This window comes from Sander lucioperca, chromosome 16 (genome assembly GCF_008315115.2).
Source record: "Sander lucioperca isolate FBNREF2018 chromosome 16, SLUC_FBN_1.2, whole genome shotgun sequence".
In the NCBI taxonomy this organism is placed as follows: domain Eukaryota; kingdom Metazoa; phylum Chordata; class Actinopteri; order Perciformes; family Percidae; genus Sander; species Sander lucioperca.
This window is the reverse complement of record NC_050188.1, coordinates 12,943,697-12,960,104: the sequence shown is the minus strand read 5'-3', so window position 1 is coordinate 12,960,104 and position 16,408 is coordinate 12,943,697. Positions and strand designations below refer to the sequence as shown.

Sequence of the window (16,408 nt, the reverse complement as noted above, 5' to 3'; positions counted from 1 at the left end):
AACAAACAAGTTGACCAGAGCCAGGCTAGCTATTCCCCTCTGTTTCCAGTCTTTATGCTAAGCTAAGCTAACAGGCTGTAACTTCATATTTACCGCACAGACATGAGAGCGGTGTCTATCGTCTCTATTCCTTTAAATAGAAACTGCTGAAAAAGAACCTAAGGTTTCTGCCTTTACAAAATAAATACTGTACTATGTATTCCTCTGCCACACACAGAAGGTATCAAGACAACAACAACAGCAACAACGAGGACAAACCCAACAACCCTGACAACAGCAACAACAACAGCAGGAAATACAACAGGTAAAACTTCCACCAACGCAGGTAACTGGACAGGACAGAATCAAAGTTGTTCTGAGAAACGTACATCAAAGTTTACAACAAATATGATGCAACCATCATGGTCCAGGTGATGTGTGAACATTATGTCCACTGTTTCATAAAAGTATAGCCAACAATTTGGTATACACTTGTAGGTTGGTGAACATTTTCAGTTAGTACTTCTTTGAAGTAAATCTTTTTAAGCTTAGCTGTAACTGTACGTACACACCGCAAACGACTTGAGCTGTAAAGAAGCTCTGGCCGCCCTGTCAAGGACGCTTGTCAAAAAGAACGGGAAAGTTTTTGACGCTTTGGCCGCTCTGACGTAGCAGAATTCTATGTTCGATCATGTTCAACACACGATTGAAGAAAAAGCACAAGCAGCCACTACACGGTCAATACATTGATACTAGAAACCTTTTATAAATTACATATATAATGACAGAATTTGTATTGGTTGTTGGTCTCAGCGGTGTCTGTTAGCAGTTAGCTCGCTCGGTAGCCGCTGAACCGCAGCAGAATGCAGGGAGAGCGAGCAGCCGCCAGCTGTTGATCCATGCAGGACTTCACTGTGAGCGGACTGTTTAGAGACGATGTGACCGGCAGGTAACGTTAACTGGTCCCTATACGCAAATATCATAAATGATAGGGAACCCAGCAACGGTGATGATGAACTTTTCCTCCATTGTCTCGGAACTAATGTTTTGGTAGGAACGAAAGTTTACATCGTATGTTTCTCTGGAATCAGCCAGCGCGAAGGACGTCTATATTCCAATTGGTTACTGGCGTTTGCCGCTGCTTGCCGTTGAACCGCGTCATAGCTCATTACCATAAAGTTAAGAAGAAAGTCCTACTTTCAACTTTCTGATTGACGCTCTGGTCCCTCAAAACGCCCAAAACACGACGCCGACAGATTTTCCGCTCCTTGCAGCTGAGAGAAGCCAGCTTCCATTGAAAATGAATGACTTCTGGTAACTTTAGAAGCTCAAGTCAGCGGCAGTGTGCTCCGTTGCCGATGTAAAAATCAGCCTGTTTTCACTCATTTAGGGCGGATTTCCATTGCCTTGGGCTTTCTTTGTGTTGGCGTTCTAAACTCTGGTGGATTTCTGAGGACTATGGTTAACTGCTCCTCAGATCTCTGCAGGGTAAATCCAGACAGCTAGCTAGACTATCTGTCCAATCTGAGTTTTCTGTTGCACGAATTAAACAACTTTTGAACGTATACATGTTCCACCAAAACAAGTTCCTTCCCGAGACTATTTTGCAGAGACACCGTGGCTCCGTCCAGTGCTTAGCGCCGCCCAAGATGATTGTGATTGGTTTAAAGAAATGCCAATAAACCAGAGCACGGTTTTCTCCCATCCCGGAGTGCTGTGTGGACTCGCCAGACTTTCCTCTGCGCTGTGAAGGAAGTCTGGAAATGCGACACTACCTGGACCATCAATTCTTTCTTTGTTTTTTATTTTGTTGGTTTTTAATTTTAACGGCCTATCAAGCATATATAATTGTATTGAAATACACATGCACAACAAATACTACTTTATATAACTGTCTCTGTTTGATTTGTGCTCTGCTGTAACAAAAACTGAGCTGTGTTTGTAAATGACATGCTGTTTGTTCAAAGTGTTAATTAGTTCTTACTTTGTCTTCCAGGTCCTCCTAGTTGGGTGTATGGAGTAGTCGTCTCCTTCCTCCTCCTCCTCCTCCTCTTCCTCATCATCGTCTACTTCACTCGGAGACGGTTTAAAAGACGAGGTGAATCAAACCTGACCTGTTTACACATTAAAAGGACAAACATTGAATCAATAAATACACATTTAAGAAGATGAACTTATAAAAGAAACTGCACTTATAAATAAACCCCAAAAAGTGAACCAACAGAAAAAGAATAACTGTAAAAAAAAGCTGAAAAATGTTGGTATATAAAGATCTTTATGTACAGTGTATGGCTGCAACGCACTTTTTGTAATTTCATATTTTATGTTATTGTTATTTTTTGTTCAAAATGAAATAAAGAAACCAGAAACCAGCAAGAGGACTGGTTCCCTTCAGCTCTGATGAGGCCTTGAAATCTTCACATTTGCACACAAAATTCTGACTAATAGGTCAGAGTTATTTTGGAAGGCGGAAAAATGAACCAAGTGTGAAAATGCTCTAAGAGAACTGAGTTTGGTTCGTTTAAAGAGAACTATGTGTGAAAACACTGATGTGTTTTACTGATGTGTCTTAATCACAGGAAGTGAAGAAAGAAGCCCCATCTATGATGAGATACAGGATGGAATTGTGCTTGAGCCGACTAATGGTGAGATGGTTTTTCATAACCTTTAGGAAGTGAAGTATAGCGTCTGATTTTAACCCAAACCACTTCTTCTGAACTTGCGTCACCTTCGGAAAGTAAAGTAACGTCTAATTTTAACCCAAAAAAAACATTTCAACATTTTCTAAATCACTTTTTCTAAACTTAATAGTTTTGGGGCCTAAACATAACCACACTGCAACATTTCACACATTTAAAGACGTGTTTAAAATCCCGACTTTTACGTTCAAAACCACGACAGTTACGTTCTCTGGTTTCGATATTAGGTCGTATTTCTGCCACCGCTAGGGGCACAATGTAGCCTGACAAGCCAGACCCACATCAAGATGTTTGGTCTAGGAACTCACCATTGGCAGGGCTCAATCCGAGGGGCGGGATAAACGGTTGTCTTTCAAATTCCCTCTTCACGCAATAGGATAGAGCTACCACCAACCAGATTATTTACTTGGTTATTTCGTGTACAGCTCACAATTTTCGACCGTTACCATTTCACGAACTGCCACGGGGAAATTAAACGCCACATGCCGGCGACAACAACAGGACGGACCGATGGACCGCCACACGCGGCTACAACGGGGAAATTAAATGCCACACGCCAGCGACAACAACGGGACGGACCGCCACACGGGGACAGGGTCCCCGGGCGCAGGGACACGATCCGCGGTCTTTGTGGCACGCAACAACGGGGACATGAAACGCCACAACAACGGGACGGTTGAGGTTAGGATAAAAAAGAACTGGGAAAGGAACCGTCACGCGCCGGACACGCCGACAACAACGGGACGGTTGTGGTTAGGAAGAGAGTCCTGTGTTGTTTGACCCATCCACCACCCCGACCAACCTCCCTGCGCGGATTTTATGCTTTTCATACTACTCCCTACCGTTGTCGTGCTGTGATCACGAAATATGCTTCCCATTTAAATACATATTCGTGTCCTGTTCACGAATCAATAGATTCAATAACTTGACCATTTCACGAACTGCCATGAGAATGGGCTGATCCTTTTGGCAAAACTCCAAACACATCTTCCTTTTTTAAGAATGACTTCAGTGCCGTTCTTTGTTCTTTTCTCAAAGAAAAGCTTAACTCCAAGTCTTCCAGAGTCGCGGCCAAAGCCGATTCCAAAGACCGCTTTTCGCCAGCAGCAGCCATCTTCTTTGTTTTCAAGTAGCAGGGAATTCACGCGGAACCGTCGCAACTCTGACGTCATTATGTTAAGCCCCGCCCACCGACTCTATACACGATGTGATTGGCCTGACTAGAGTTTGGTTTTTCCAGCTCGCAAACCAACGGAAAGTTACTAGACGACCCTGGCTGCAAATTACATTTGCTGCCGCTAGGGTACGTCTAGATTTCTAGGCTAGGCGCAATGTTGCCTCGGGTCAAATTTGACCCATTTTCAAAAAGTTTCTAGATCAGAAATTTGACGCTCTTGGAACTTGCGTCTAGACCTTTAGCATCATATTTAGAAGCGCTTAGTCGGGGCTCTTGGCGTCTGGGTCGGGACATACATTTAACTGACATGCAGCACAAGAACAGGATAGTTAGCCAAGCTCCTTATACAGATTTTTGTTCTTCATACTACTCGCTACCGTTCTCTCTCTTAACACTACGTCATCTTACAGCGCTGCGGTTGAGCTGCTGCTCTGCCCGGTGCGTTCCATACAGACGCTAAAGGGTGATTTTTGCGTCCGTATCTTACGCGGAGAGACACTGACCCAGCGTCAGTATTTTACAACTACCTTTTAGTAAAAGCAGACAAACGGGACTGTCTCCAGGTGAACTAATTTGGTTAATAATGCTTGTTGGTAAAATGTTTCAACAGATGGATCAAACCGACCGGATCCCATGTACGACACCATCTCTGATCTTCCACCAGTGACGAATAAGACCGGTAAAGACGGAGCTTTGGCCAAATACTCTGTTTACATATTTCTGGTAACATGCATTATATATTTATTGTGTTTCATTTCTTCTCACAGTGACATCGCTTCCTATTGAGTCCCCATATTCCTTGATTGGAAATCATAATAAAGGTAACTTTAACACATAGGATATATAAGCAGGTTTACTGGGTCAAAGAGGCCATGATATATGTAAAAAGACAGATTCTGTTTAAAACTGGAAATACAGAAACAAAATAATAAATATTTATTTAACAAAACACTGAATGAGAAGCAGATGGTGATTTTTTCACTCTGATGAAACGGACAAAATTGTGTTCTGTATTTTTTCTCGGCCCACAGGTTTGTCACAGCTCGCTGTCAACACGTATTGTTTACTGGAGAAACCCAAAGCGCCGGCAAACAACCAGAACCAATAACTCTGCTCCGTCACTGCAGCCGGGGAATGACTGTAACGGCTCTGTAGCGACACTTTCTACCTATTTATAGTATAGTTGTGATATCACAATGGATGGCTCGTTTAAAGGCACAGTTTCTGAATACTGGCTGTGTGCATTTCTCAGTGGATTGAACGTTTTGTTACTTTCACAGTAGTCTATATATCGACAACACTTCATTTACGGGATTGCCCCGTTGCCGCCGGAAATTCCACCGGATGTCCCTCTTTTCGGCCGGATGTCCATCACCGTCCTCTTTCTTTGTGTTGGCGTTGCACTACTAAAACAACTTTTGAACATACACATGTTCCACCAAAACAAGTTCCTTCCCGAGGCTATTTTGCAGAGGCACCGAGGCTCCGTGCGGAGCTTAGCACCGCCCAAGACGATTGTGATTGGTTTAAAGAAATGCCAATAACAAATAGTTTTTATTTGTTGTTTTAGAAAACCAGAGGCCTGTACTATGAAGCGAGATTTGGTGTTAACGAGCTAACTTCAGGCTCAATCCAGGGTTTTCTGTACTACGAAGGTGGATCACTTGTGATCGGGTTCAATCGTCGTGGTAACTTATGCTGAACGCCTAACCTGGTCGGGAGCAGGTTATGTTGGAGATTAGAGATCAACCGGTATAAAAGCACCGCCCACTGACCAATCAATACTCGACTGATAACGGCGTCACCGTTCTTAGAAGATCAGCTGGAGCTCGGTTGGCGGAGAGAGAGATGTGCGCTCATAAAAGTTAAAACATTTAGAGACCGACAACCCCGTTAACATTCCCTGATGGGTATCTTTATGAAAGATAGATTTTCAGCGGAGGGAATTACGTATAGGCTATTTGTTTGCGTCTTTAGCCGTGTGTTGCCAATGCGCACATCGGTTTAAATTATGTTTTTATGTTTTTTTTTTTATTTTCTCTCACGATCGTGTACCACTGCTGGGGTTGCAACTGAAATAAAAGCCTAAAGCAACGACAGTTTATGGAAAGCAAAAGTGTAATTATGGTCAGATCTTGTGCCTGACTGATGGGGAAGTGACCAGTTTAGTCTAATGTATTGTAGTGGGTGTACTGTACTGTATATTGGCCAGAATCTGCCTTTGGGGGAGGAGGGGGGCATATCATAGTGGGGGGTCTGGATGTCCTCCCCCAGGGAAGTTTTAAGCATCAACGACTTCATTTCCTGCATTCCGATACACTTTTATGCACCAATTTATGGTGAAATACCTCCATTGAGCCTATGTGAAGAAAAAAGCACAGATGACAATTCAAAATATATCAAACATATAATGGAAAGTATGTTGTTACGTGTCATTGGGCATTTTTAAGTGAGTATATGGAAATCCTGGAGCTTACTATCACGTAGACTACACCACTGGATATTGATAAGCTAAACGTTGTGATTTACGCATAACAGCGTCGGCTTTTTTGCCAACTTTGCTTCCTGCGCTTTGCCTGTAAAACCGTGTCTGTGTTCTTCATATTTATGTAGAATTATAGTTTGTTCTTCTTGTTTAAAAGATGCAGCTCTGGTAGATGTTTGCGATTGGTCGTGGTGCGCAAACACCGCCTCTTTTATGTGAACGCGCGCGTCTCTAGCCAGCGTCGTAATACAGGTCATGCGGGACCGTGGTTGTTGGGGTTAGTGAAGCCGGATAACTGAAAGAAATCCTGGACATGTTGATCTTGATTCGTAGTACAGGCCTCTGATGTTTTTATGACTGGCTTGTTGTGTTTGTTTTGTGAAGCTCTGTGTTTCATGTGCTCTATAAATAAAGATTACTATTATTATTTTTATTATTATTATTATTAACCAGAGCAATGCAAGACTATGAAGATACAAACTACATCTGATTGCATTGATTCATTTCAGTTTGAGTGGTCTTCATGCTGGCAATGTGAGACTACTTTCACAGCATTTATATAGCACCTTGAATCAGCTTTATTATGAATAAAAGCTGTAAAAATTTCACTTTTTCAATATGGGACCTTTATTTAACAACATGTACATATCAGCTTATATCTGTTTTATTATTTTCACATGTTCACACAATTTAAAACTTAATTATTTAATCAAGACAATTTGATGTTATGAAAATTGTGTTCTTCTAATTGGTCATTTAAAATTTTAAGTCAGTACGAGTTAGTTAAATAAACTATACTTCAATGAATGATTATTTCTTTTGGCTTTGATTGACAGATGCACCTTCACAAATCTACAGAGGATACTTTTACTTTTACCCAGAATAAATATTAAAGGATGAACTCTTACAGTACATTAGAAAAAGAGAAGAGGTGAAAGAGAGAAGAGGGGAAAAAAATCTTAGTTAAAAGGACAAATAGACAGTGAAATAGAACATCTTAAATGTAAATGTTCAAATTAAAAGCTGAAGTTGGAATGGAGTTTTTTTTATTTCTTTAAGGTCAAAGTATTTTAATGTTTTCAGAATTTGAAAGTAGGTGACATGTTGCATCTTTGTTCTTCAGTTGTTTACAGTATATTTTTACAGTTATTAGAGACTGTCGTCCCCCAGAAAACGCTCCCAGAAGTCTGTTGCTCAAGCAGCAAAATATGACCTATATTTATGTTTATAGCGGTGGTGCCCTCTAGTGGCCGTAGTAGTTGACTGGAGTAAAGTAGGACTTTCACCAGGGAGAACGGAGTTCTAGTCCTGTATGAAATGTTTGTAAGTGAAGTAGCGTCTGATTTTAACCCAAACCACTTTTTCTAACTAAATTATTTTTGGTGTAAAACATAACCAAAAAGACTTTACATACTAACGTCATGTTCAGCGACACATGCGTCACCTTCGGAAAGTAAAGTAACATGATCTTTTTTCTAAACTTAATAGTTTTGGGGCCTAAACACAGTAGCGGTTTTTGGCACGGGCACGTGACACATGGGGGGGGCGGCACGCTGGGCCGGATTAACCATTAGGCCAACTAGTCACATGCCCAGGGGCACAGGACATCTAAGGGGCCCTGGGCATCGTCAAATATTATGTAAGATCACATTATAAATGCAGTCCTCATTTTCCTAATTACGTGCAGATTTTTGCAACCCGCAAGTCTGCTGCGGTGGGGTGGCCCTGCATCAAACGTGCAGAGCGGCGTTCACACACAGCGAGTCTGCTGCGGTGTGGTGGCCCTGCATCCCGGCGAAGACTGGAGCAACTGAGCTGCCCCCCCGAGCCTCTGAAGGTGAAGTCAGTTTCCCCAGGTGAAGTTTAAACACACGTTTAATTTAAAGTTACATTTGTAATAAATGTAATGTATGCTAAAGGCGAGTCAGCATCAACAACAGCGCGTCTATTACGTTAGCCAAAAGTCAAATCGCCCCCTCGTGATTTGAAAGAGCATTCTGTCCTTTGATTGGTTTTGATTTTAGTAAAGAACAGCTTAATACGAAATATTACATACTGGCATGTTTGAATTCATAACGTTTACAGAGGGTCGTCGTTTGGTGGCGTTACGTTCCAACACACTACACAATACTTGCTGAGACCGATCATTTGTATTCAAATTCTGAGTAGTGCACAGGAGGAAGAGGAGGGAAATGAAGGAGGAGAAGGCAGTAAACTGGAGAGACCAGGCTGGTCAGAGCAGGAGAAGACCACAGAAGGAGACGCAGAATTAAGTGAAAGAGAAGAGGGAAGGGAAAAATGTACTGTGAGGGATGAAGAGGAGGCTGCAGATTCAGAGAGAGGGACAGAGGCAGAGAGTGATCAGGAGGAGGCAGATGAAGATGGCAGCGAGGAAGAGGAGGTTGCAGATTCAGAGAGAGGGACAGAGGCAGAGAGTGATCAGGTCAGGAGGCAGATGAAGATGGCAGGGAGGAAGAGGCCAGTTGTAAGGCCTATTTGTTAAAATAAAATAATAAGAATATATAGTAGTGCATCAACATAAAATGTTGATATAGTTGATTGTGAAACAAACATAATCTCGACTTTGAACTACATGCAACAGTGTAGCCAATGGTTTATTTTTACTCCATACACACTCACTGTCTGCTTCGGTGATAATTTCACATTTTAGCATTTTAAAAATAATATAAGTTTTGCCTTAAGTCATGATGCCCAGGGCACAGGAAATTGTTAATCCGGCCCTGGCGGCACGAGCACTTAAAAAAAAAAAATAAATAATAATCCTCTGCACCGCAAAATGGTTTTCTATTATCTATCATTTCACTGTGTGGGGAATTGGCAAATTGGCGCCCCCTGCAGCTGCAGGCGCCCCTGCTTGCTGAGAAGGTGCTGTGCACAGAAGATGTGTGAGAAGGGGAAAGGGGAGGGGGGGCTGAAACAGACTCTGAGAGAGAGACAGAGAGAGAGAGAGAGAGAGTAAACAAACAAGATCATTTCAGAAATCTCTCACCAATCTGCTCATTTCATACAAAGTGTGTGTATGTGTGTGTGTGTGTGTGTGTGTGTGTGTGTGTGTGTGTGTGTCAGTGTGAGTGCCTGTCCTACCAGAGCAGAGAATTAGCTCCACACATAGTTAATTATAGGCAAAGTCTTAAATATATTTGGAATATCCATTGAAATATGAATATGAAAAGAAAAAATAAGTGGGTTTTTTTTTTGTTTGTTTTTTTTTTTGGGAGGGGGGGGGGGGCTCGAAGGGGTCTCGCCCAGGATGTAATTCAATGTAGAACCACCACTGATACAGGTGCAGCAACCATGGGCAGCATGAGAAAAATCAAGTGTTTTTAAAAATGATACCATGTAAATATGTTTTAGTAGAAACACAAAAGTATGAACCTGTAATCGGTTTATAACAGGTCTCCTTTAAAGGGGACACATTCGTAGAAATGTATACTAAAGTCCACCTAATTTTTAGTTACTGTGTAGTGTTGTACAGTGCATTGCCTTTTGTAACTATATGAACGAGTAGTTCATGAGAACAGCCTGATTTGAGTTACTGTTGTGGCACTGTATGAGTTGTGTTTAAAATAACAGGAAACATCAACATTCATTAACCACAGGAGGAAATAGAGGAGGGCATCGATATGAGACGACATTGTGGGTTTCTATTCGCACGCGATGCACATTGACACTGAGCAGCCGAGTTCCTGTTCTCACTTCAGATTAAAACTGTGATCACTGATCAGTCACGTCAGTCTGCGTGAGGATGAGGGTGAATATCTACCTGCTCGTCTTAGTGCTTGGCTATAAGGCCGCTGCAGGTAAGGACTTTATTTTTTAAATTAATCAATTCAGTCACATCAGTTTTTAAAGATGTTTGTAGTTCAACTCGAGAGATGCAACAGGTTGTAGTCGGTGTGAGGTTAACGTGTTGAGGGAAACTGCTTTAGAAAGTCTTGATCAGTCAACTACAGACAATAAAGTTTTATTTCTCATTACAGAACATGTAAACAAACATCTTCTAAACGTATGTCCTCATCTGTATATCTACATCTGCCCATTGCACATACTGTATAGTTTTTGCATTCTGCATTCAGCCTCCTTTTTCTTATACTAAACAGCCATTTTGTATATAACAGTTTCTATTTCTATATTTATTTCTTATTAAAAGGTATAGTAAGTAATGTTAATCCATTAAAACTTTTTTGTCAAATTCAGTGAATATCTCCTCACGGTCACCTAGCTCTCTATTTTCTATGAGTTCAAATATCAACAATCTTTGTGCAGCATCACTTACTGCTCCTTTAATGTTAAATGTTTGTTTGTGTATGTTTCCACCATTCACAAAGACAAATACCACGTAGGTGTGTCTGATTGTGGCAATAAAACCCTTTTCTGATTCTGATCTGCTCAGATATTGGCTGGTTGCTTTGTCGTCATTGTAGTGTGAAGATTGAAACTGTCAGTGACACAGAGTTTAATTATTTAAAGGTCAAAGTTGAAGTTAAACTTTGGGTTCAAAACTTGGAGGAAAATTCTGACAGTGTTTTACTTTTAATGGAAGCCCATTGTGTTAGTTGGTAAAAAGACATCTGAGGCACTCTGATAGTACTTTTTAAACCCTTTATTAAAAAGGTAATTTTAAGGTATTTTCAACCTATTTGCCCATGCAATTGTGTGTGTGAGACTAATGTGAACAAAAATCTTTGAAATTGGTCCGGCATTGAGCGAGAACGCTTTAACCAGCAGCCACGAACCGGACTGCAATGTAACCCTATGGGACAAATGTTCACCTTCAGTTTGCGTCCAATAAAAGTTTTTTGCCGCTGACAGGCTCAGATTATTACTCTAAGTGTCTGACAAAGTTATGGAAAGGATTCCTACAGAGATAGACCTTTTTGTTAAAGAATAAGATCCTTTTTGTTGAACATGAAACAGCTCGGAAATCACCATCACCAAACCCACCAGACTCCATGTAAATAAACAGTACATTTAGCGTGTATAGAACCAGCATATTTTTGCATGTAAATGGGTGAATTAAGGATTTATTTCAACCAAAACAAAGTATTAATTGTTAGAACATTAGAAAGATGAACAAAGACGTCTTTTCATAGTTTTATGTTGTTTCTTTCGACTTTGAATCAAGTGTGTTTTATGCTGATAAAAGCACTGATTATTTAAATGGAGTCTGGTGGGTTTGGTGATGGTGATTTTGGAGCTTTTTCATCTTAAACAAAAAGGATCTTATTCTTTAACAGAAAGGTCTATCTCTGTAGGGATCATTTCCATAATGTTGTGAGACACTGAAGCCCTATTCGCACAGGATTAGTAGAATTTTTACAGACATGGCCGATTGGCACGGGATAGGGCTTTAGAATAATAATCTGAGCCTGTCAGCGGCAAAAACAGCCCTATTAGTGGACGGAAACTGACAGTAGGCAATTGCCTTTTAATGTTGCAATACAACTTATTTTGGTCTTGCTAATACTGGATCAATTTTAAAAATTGTTGTTCCCATCAGTCATTAGACACAAAAACATGGGAAAATAGGTTGAAGGTTGAAAAAGTTACCCTTTAATACATGGATAACCAAGACATTTCCACTCAAAGGGTCTTCATCCAGATGTTCAGAAGATGTTTAGAAGAGCGTGGCTGCAACCTCCATTATAAATATATACTCCTCTGTATCTTTAGTCTGAAAATCTGTTTTAGTAAAGAAATCAATGTCTCATTCGATGAGTACTCGACTGATTTTGTCTGAAAACACTTTTGACTCATTTGCAATATTATTATATATTATTATATTATATATTTAGGGTGGCATTAGCTCAGTCCGTAGGAGATTGGGTTGGGAACTGGTGGGTCGCTGGTTCAAGTCCCCCGTACGTTCAAGTCCCCGTACGCACCGAAGTACAGAGGTGAACTGGTAGCTGGAGAGATGCCAGATCACCTCCTGGACACTGCCAAGGTGCTCTTGAGCAAAGCACCGAACCCCCCCAACCGCTCAGGGTGCCGGTTCAGCGGTTGTAGCCCACTTACTCTGACATCTCTCCATTAGTGCATGTAAAGGACCTGAGCGTGTGTGTGTGTGTGTGTGTGTGTGTGTGTGTAGTGTGTGTGTGTGTAATAACAACAGAGTGTAAATTGTAATTTCCCCATTGGGGATCAATAAAGAGTATACATTATTATAAATTAATTAAATATTAGAAATGCTGACAACCTTATTTATTGTACTTTTTTTTTCTTTTGCAGGAATAATCCATGAAATAGTTGAAGAAAAGACACAGGTGACTCTGAGATGTCCTCACTCTGTGGAGGGAGACGTGACGTGGAGCAGAGAGAGGAATGGAGACACAGTTGACATTCTGACAGTTAACTCCAAAACCGGCAGAGACATAAAACATATTGATGACCCGGGCAAAAAATACAGTTCATTATCTGATAAGTCACTGTTCATTCTAAAAGCTGTCGTCTCAGAGTCTGGAAGATACTTCTGTAACAATGAAGCAGCTGCAGATCTGACGGTGATCCCATCAAGTAACATCAAACTCCAAAAACATCCTTCTGCTTTCTGTTTCTCTTCCTGTTTTTCAGAATCATGTCTCTAAGCTAAATGTTTAATCAAAAATAATCTTTGATTAAAAAATATATTATAATATAATAATACACAATAATGAAATGATGCATTTCAAATGTAAATGGCAACTATTTTGTAAAGTATAATATACTCATTATTTATGTCTGAAGAAGGATTTAAAATCAAGTTTTAAATTCATGGCACTATGATTGGCAGGAATATTTACTTCCTGTATTTGAGGAGCTTTTTGGTGCAGCCTACATCTGCACTTCTGTGTTTAAGTTTTTAGTTTTAATTAGATTTCAACATACACAACTATGAAATCAACCACATTATTTATCTTAAAAAGTGCAAAAATTGGCTAACTGATCACATCTCTGATTATTAATAGGCCTAATAATGTGACAAGACATTTAAACTTCATAGCACATGTTTAAACTGAGCTCCTCACAAAGGGAACAAGTGCTACAAAAAACTTTGTTTACTCTTGAACAACGGATCTGTTTAAATGAAGGATTACATGCATTTATAATCATAATTATAATTTTAACAACATGTTAAAAGGGTCATCTTGTTCTTGTGTAGTCACATTTGGAAAGATCTCTCCTCTGAAACCTCATAAACATGGAGCACATGTTAAGTGAAAATAACCCTAAAACTCTTCAAATGGCCTCTGACTTCATGCTGAACATGTGTAATACATTTATGACGGTTCATTATAAACATGAGTCAATGTTTGTACTGACTCAGTATGTGTGTTGTGTTCAGGAACAACTATAGTCACTGCTCCAGAGAGGACCAGCATCACTCTGACATGTCCTCATGATGTCGGAGCATCACACGTTCCAACATGGAGCAGAGACTCTGGTGGAAGAAGGTTTGATGTTTCCTCTGTTGACCAGACGTTGACTATAACAGATGTGCAGCCTGGCGACTCTGGACTTTACTACTGTGATGGAAAACCAGCTGTTTATCTGAACGTAATCGAAGGTGAGAGACAGGAAATCAGAGGGAAACAGAAATATCGGCAAAGTAAACACATATTAAACAAACAAGATATTATGTGTCATTCAGTGAGCTTTAGAGCTGCTGGTAGGTGATTTTTTGCAACCCATTCTCACTCTGAACTCGTAAAATACGGACGCTTGGGTAGTGGCTGTCAGCGTCAGATACGAAGCAAAAAGCACCCTTCAGCGTGTAGAATGCACCGGGGGAGAGCAGCAGCTACACAGCAGTAAGTTAAGAAAAGTTTACTGAGTCCAGTATAAAAGTTTACAAACATAGCTGTGGGTTCACAAAAACAGAGTCCAAGTTTCCCTAGAAACAAACATCATGTCAGAGCCCGGTCCACCAGCATCTCGGTTCGAATGAGCCCCGAACTACCCTCTCCCTACGCTGTTATTCTTCTCTGTTTGTAGGCAGTGTGTGTGTGTGTGTGTGTGTGTGTGTGTGTGTGTGTGTGTGTGTGTGTGCTGCTATCTTCATACACCACAGCCAGGGTTGGGTCTACTGTCTGGTGCAAATTCCTCTTCTTGTTCTCGTAACCTTTAATTGACTTTTTTGCTGTTTATCTGAACATGATCGAAGGTGAGAGACAGGAAATCAGAGGGAAACACAGAGTAGAGCGGTAATTTCCTTGAGGCTCGTCCAGCATATAACGCTCCGTGACACTACAATGTGTCAGTTTACACTTTCTGGTTTTGTACATATTAAACAAACAAGTTGACCAGAGCCAGGCTAGCTGTTCCCCTCTGTTTCCAGTCTTTATGCTAAGCTAAGCTAACAGGCTGTAGCTTCATATTTACCGCACAGACATGAGAGCGGTGTCTATCGTCTCTATTCCTTTATATAGAAACTGCTGAAAAAGAACCTAAGGTTTCTGCCTTCACACAATAAATACTGTACTATGTATTCCTCTGCCACACACAGAAGGTATCAAGACAACAACAACAACAACAACAGCAACAGCAACAATGAGGACAAACCCAACAACCCCAAAAACAACAACAAAATCCCCGACAATAGCAACAAGAACCCCAACAACAACCCCGACAACAACAACAACAGGAAATACAACAGATAAAACTTCCACCAACGCAGGTAACTGGACAGGACAGAATCAAAGTTGTTCTGAGAAACGTACATCAAAGTTTACAACAAATACGATGCAACCATCATAGTCCAGAGGACAGTACTGCGAAGCAAGATCAACATGCCCTGGATTTATTTCAGTTACCCGGCCTCACCTAACCTAACAACCGTGATCCTGCATAACCTGTGTCACGACGGTGGTTAACAACTAGTTCAGTCAACCCAGGGTTTCCCAATCCAGCAACGTGCGCGTTCACATAAAAGAGGCGGTGTTTGCACAGCACGACCAATCACAAACATCTACCAGAGCCGCATATTTTACATAAGAGCAAATTATAATTCTACATAAATATGAAGAACACAGACACGGTTTTGCAGGCACAAGGCAATACAGTCGCTGCTTCCTAAAACAGGAAGGAAAGCTGGCAAAAAATAGCCGACGCTGTAAATGCGTAAATCACAACGCTTATCAATATCTTCCTCATCAGTCAGGCATCATTATCATCTGACTATAATTACCCTTGTGCTTTCCATAAACTGTCGTTGCTTTAGCCTGTTATTTCAGTTGCAACCCTGGCAGTGGAAGCGAACGTGAGAGCAAATAAAAGATATAAAAACATAATTCAAACCGCTGTGCGCATTGGTGACACGCGGCTCAAGAAGCGACAAATAGCTGACATGTAATTCCATCCCATTAAAATCTATATATTTCATAAAAATACCCATCAGGGAATGTTAATGGGGTTGTCGGTCCGCCTGATCTTCTAAGAACGGTGACGCCGTTATCAATCGAGTATTGATTGGTCAGTAGGCGGTGCTTTTACACCAGTTGATCTCTAATCTCCAACTTAACCTGCTCCCGACCAGAAAACCCTGGGTTGAACCTGAAGTTACCTCGGTAACGCCAAATCTTGCTTCGTAGTACAGGCCTCTGCTGCGACCGAGCCAGTCAGACAGGATTCTAGGGGTCCATTTCAGAAAGCAGGTTTAGTGAAAACTGAGTTTGTTAACCCTGAGATGAGGGAAACTCTGAGTTTTCTGTTTCAGAAAGAGAGGTAACTTAACCTCAGAGTCAGTTACTATGGTAACTGAGCCTGTGAGTTTCTCTCAGTCTCCTCCCTCTGACATAGCACACTTTCATTTCCTCATTCATTCATTCATTCAGTCTGTATCAGGCACATTTTAGCGGAGTTTGTTATCGGAATGAATTAAAAAAAAAATGTGTTGGTTTATTAACCATGTTAGGCAGACTATAAAACGTTTTTTTTTCTAAAAACATGGCATTTCCTTTTGTTGACGATCCCGTTGATGAAGAAGCTGCTTTAGGCCTACTTCTGCTTGACTTCGCAGGGTGTTTTATGTCGGGAGATGATATTGAAACCCCGACATTTTAATTTTCA

At 40.9% G+C, this 16,408-nt stretch overlaps 1 long non-coding RNA gene across 1 annotated transcript; it reads left to right on the top strand.

The window, feature by feature from the left end:
• The first annotated feature begins 4,501 nt into the window (after nt 1-4,501).
• LOC116051718 lies at nt 4,502-5,230 on the top strand. The gene is made up of 3 exons (XR_004105420.2): nt 4,502-4,534; nt 4,623-4,676; nt 4,887-5,230. It is a non-coding gene; the product is annotated as an uncharacterized LOC116051718 (long non-coding RNA).
• The last annotated feature ends 11,178 nt before the right edge of the window (nt 5,231-16,408 follow it).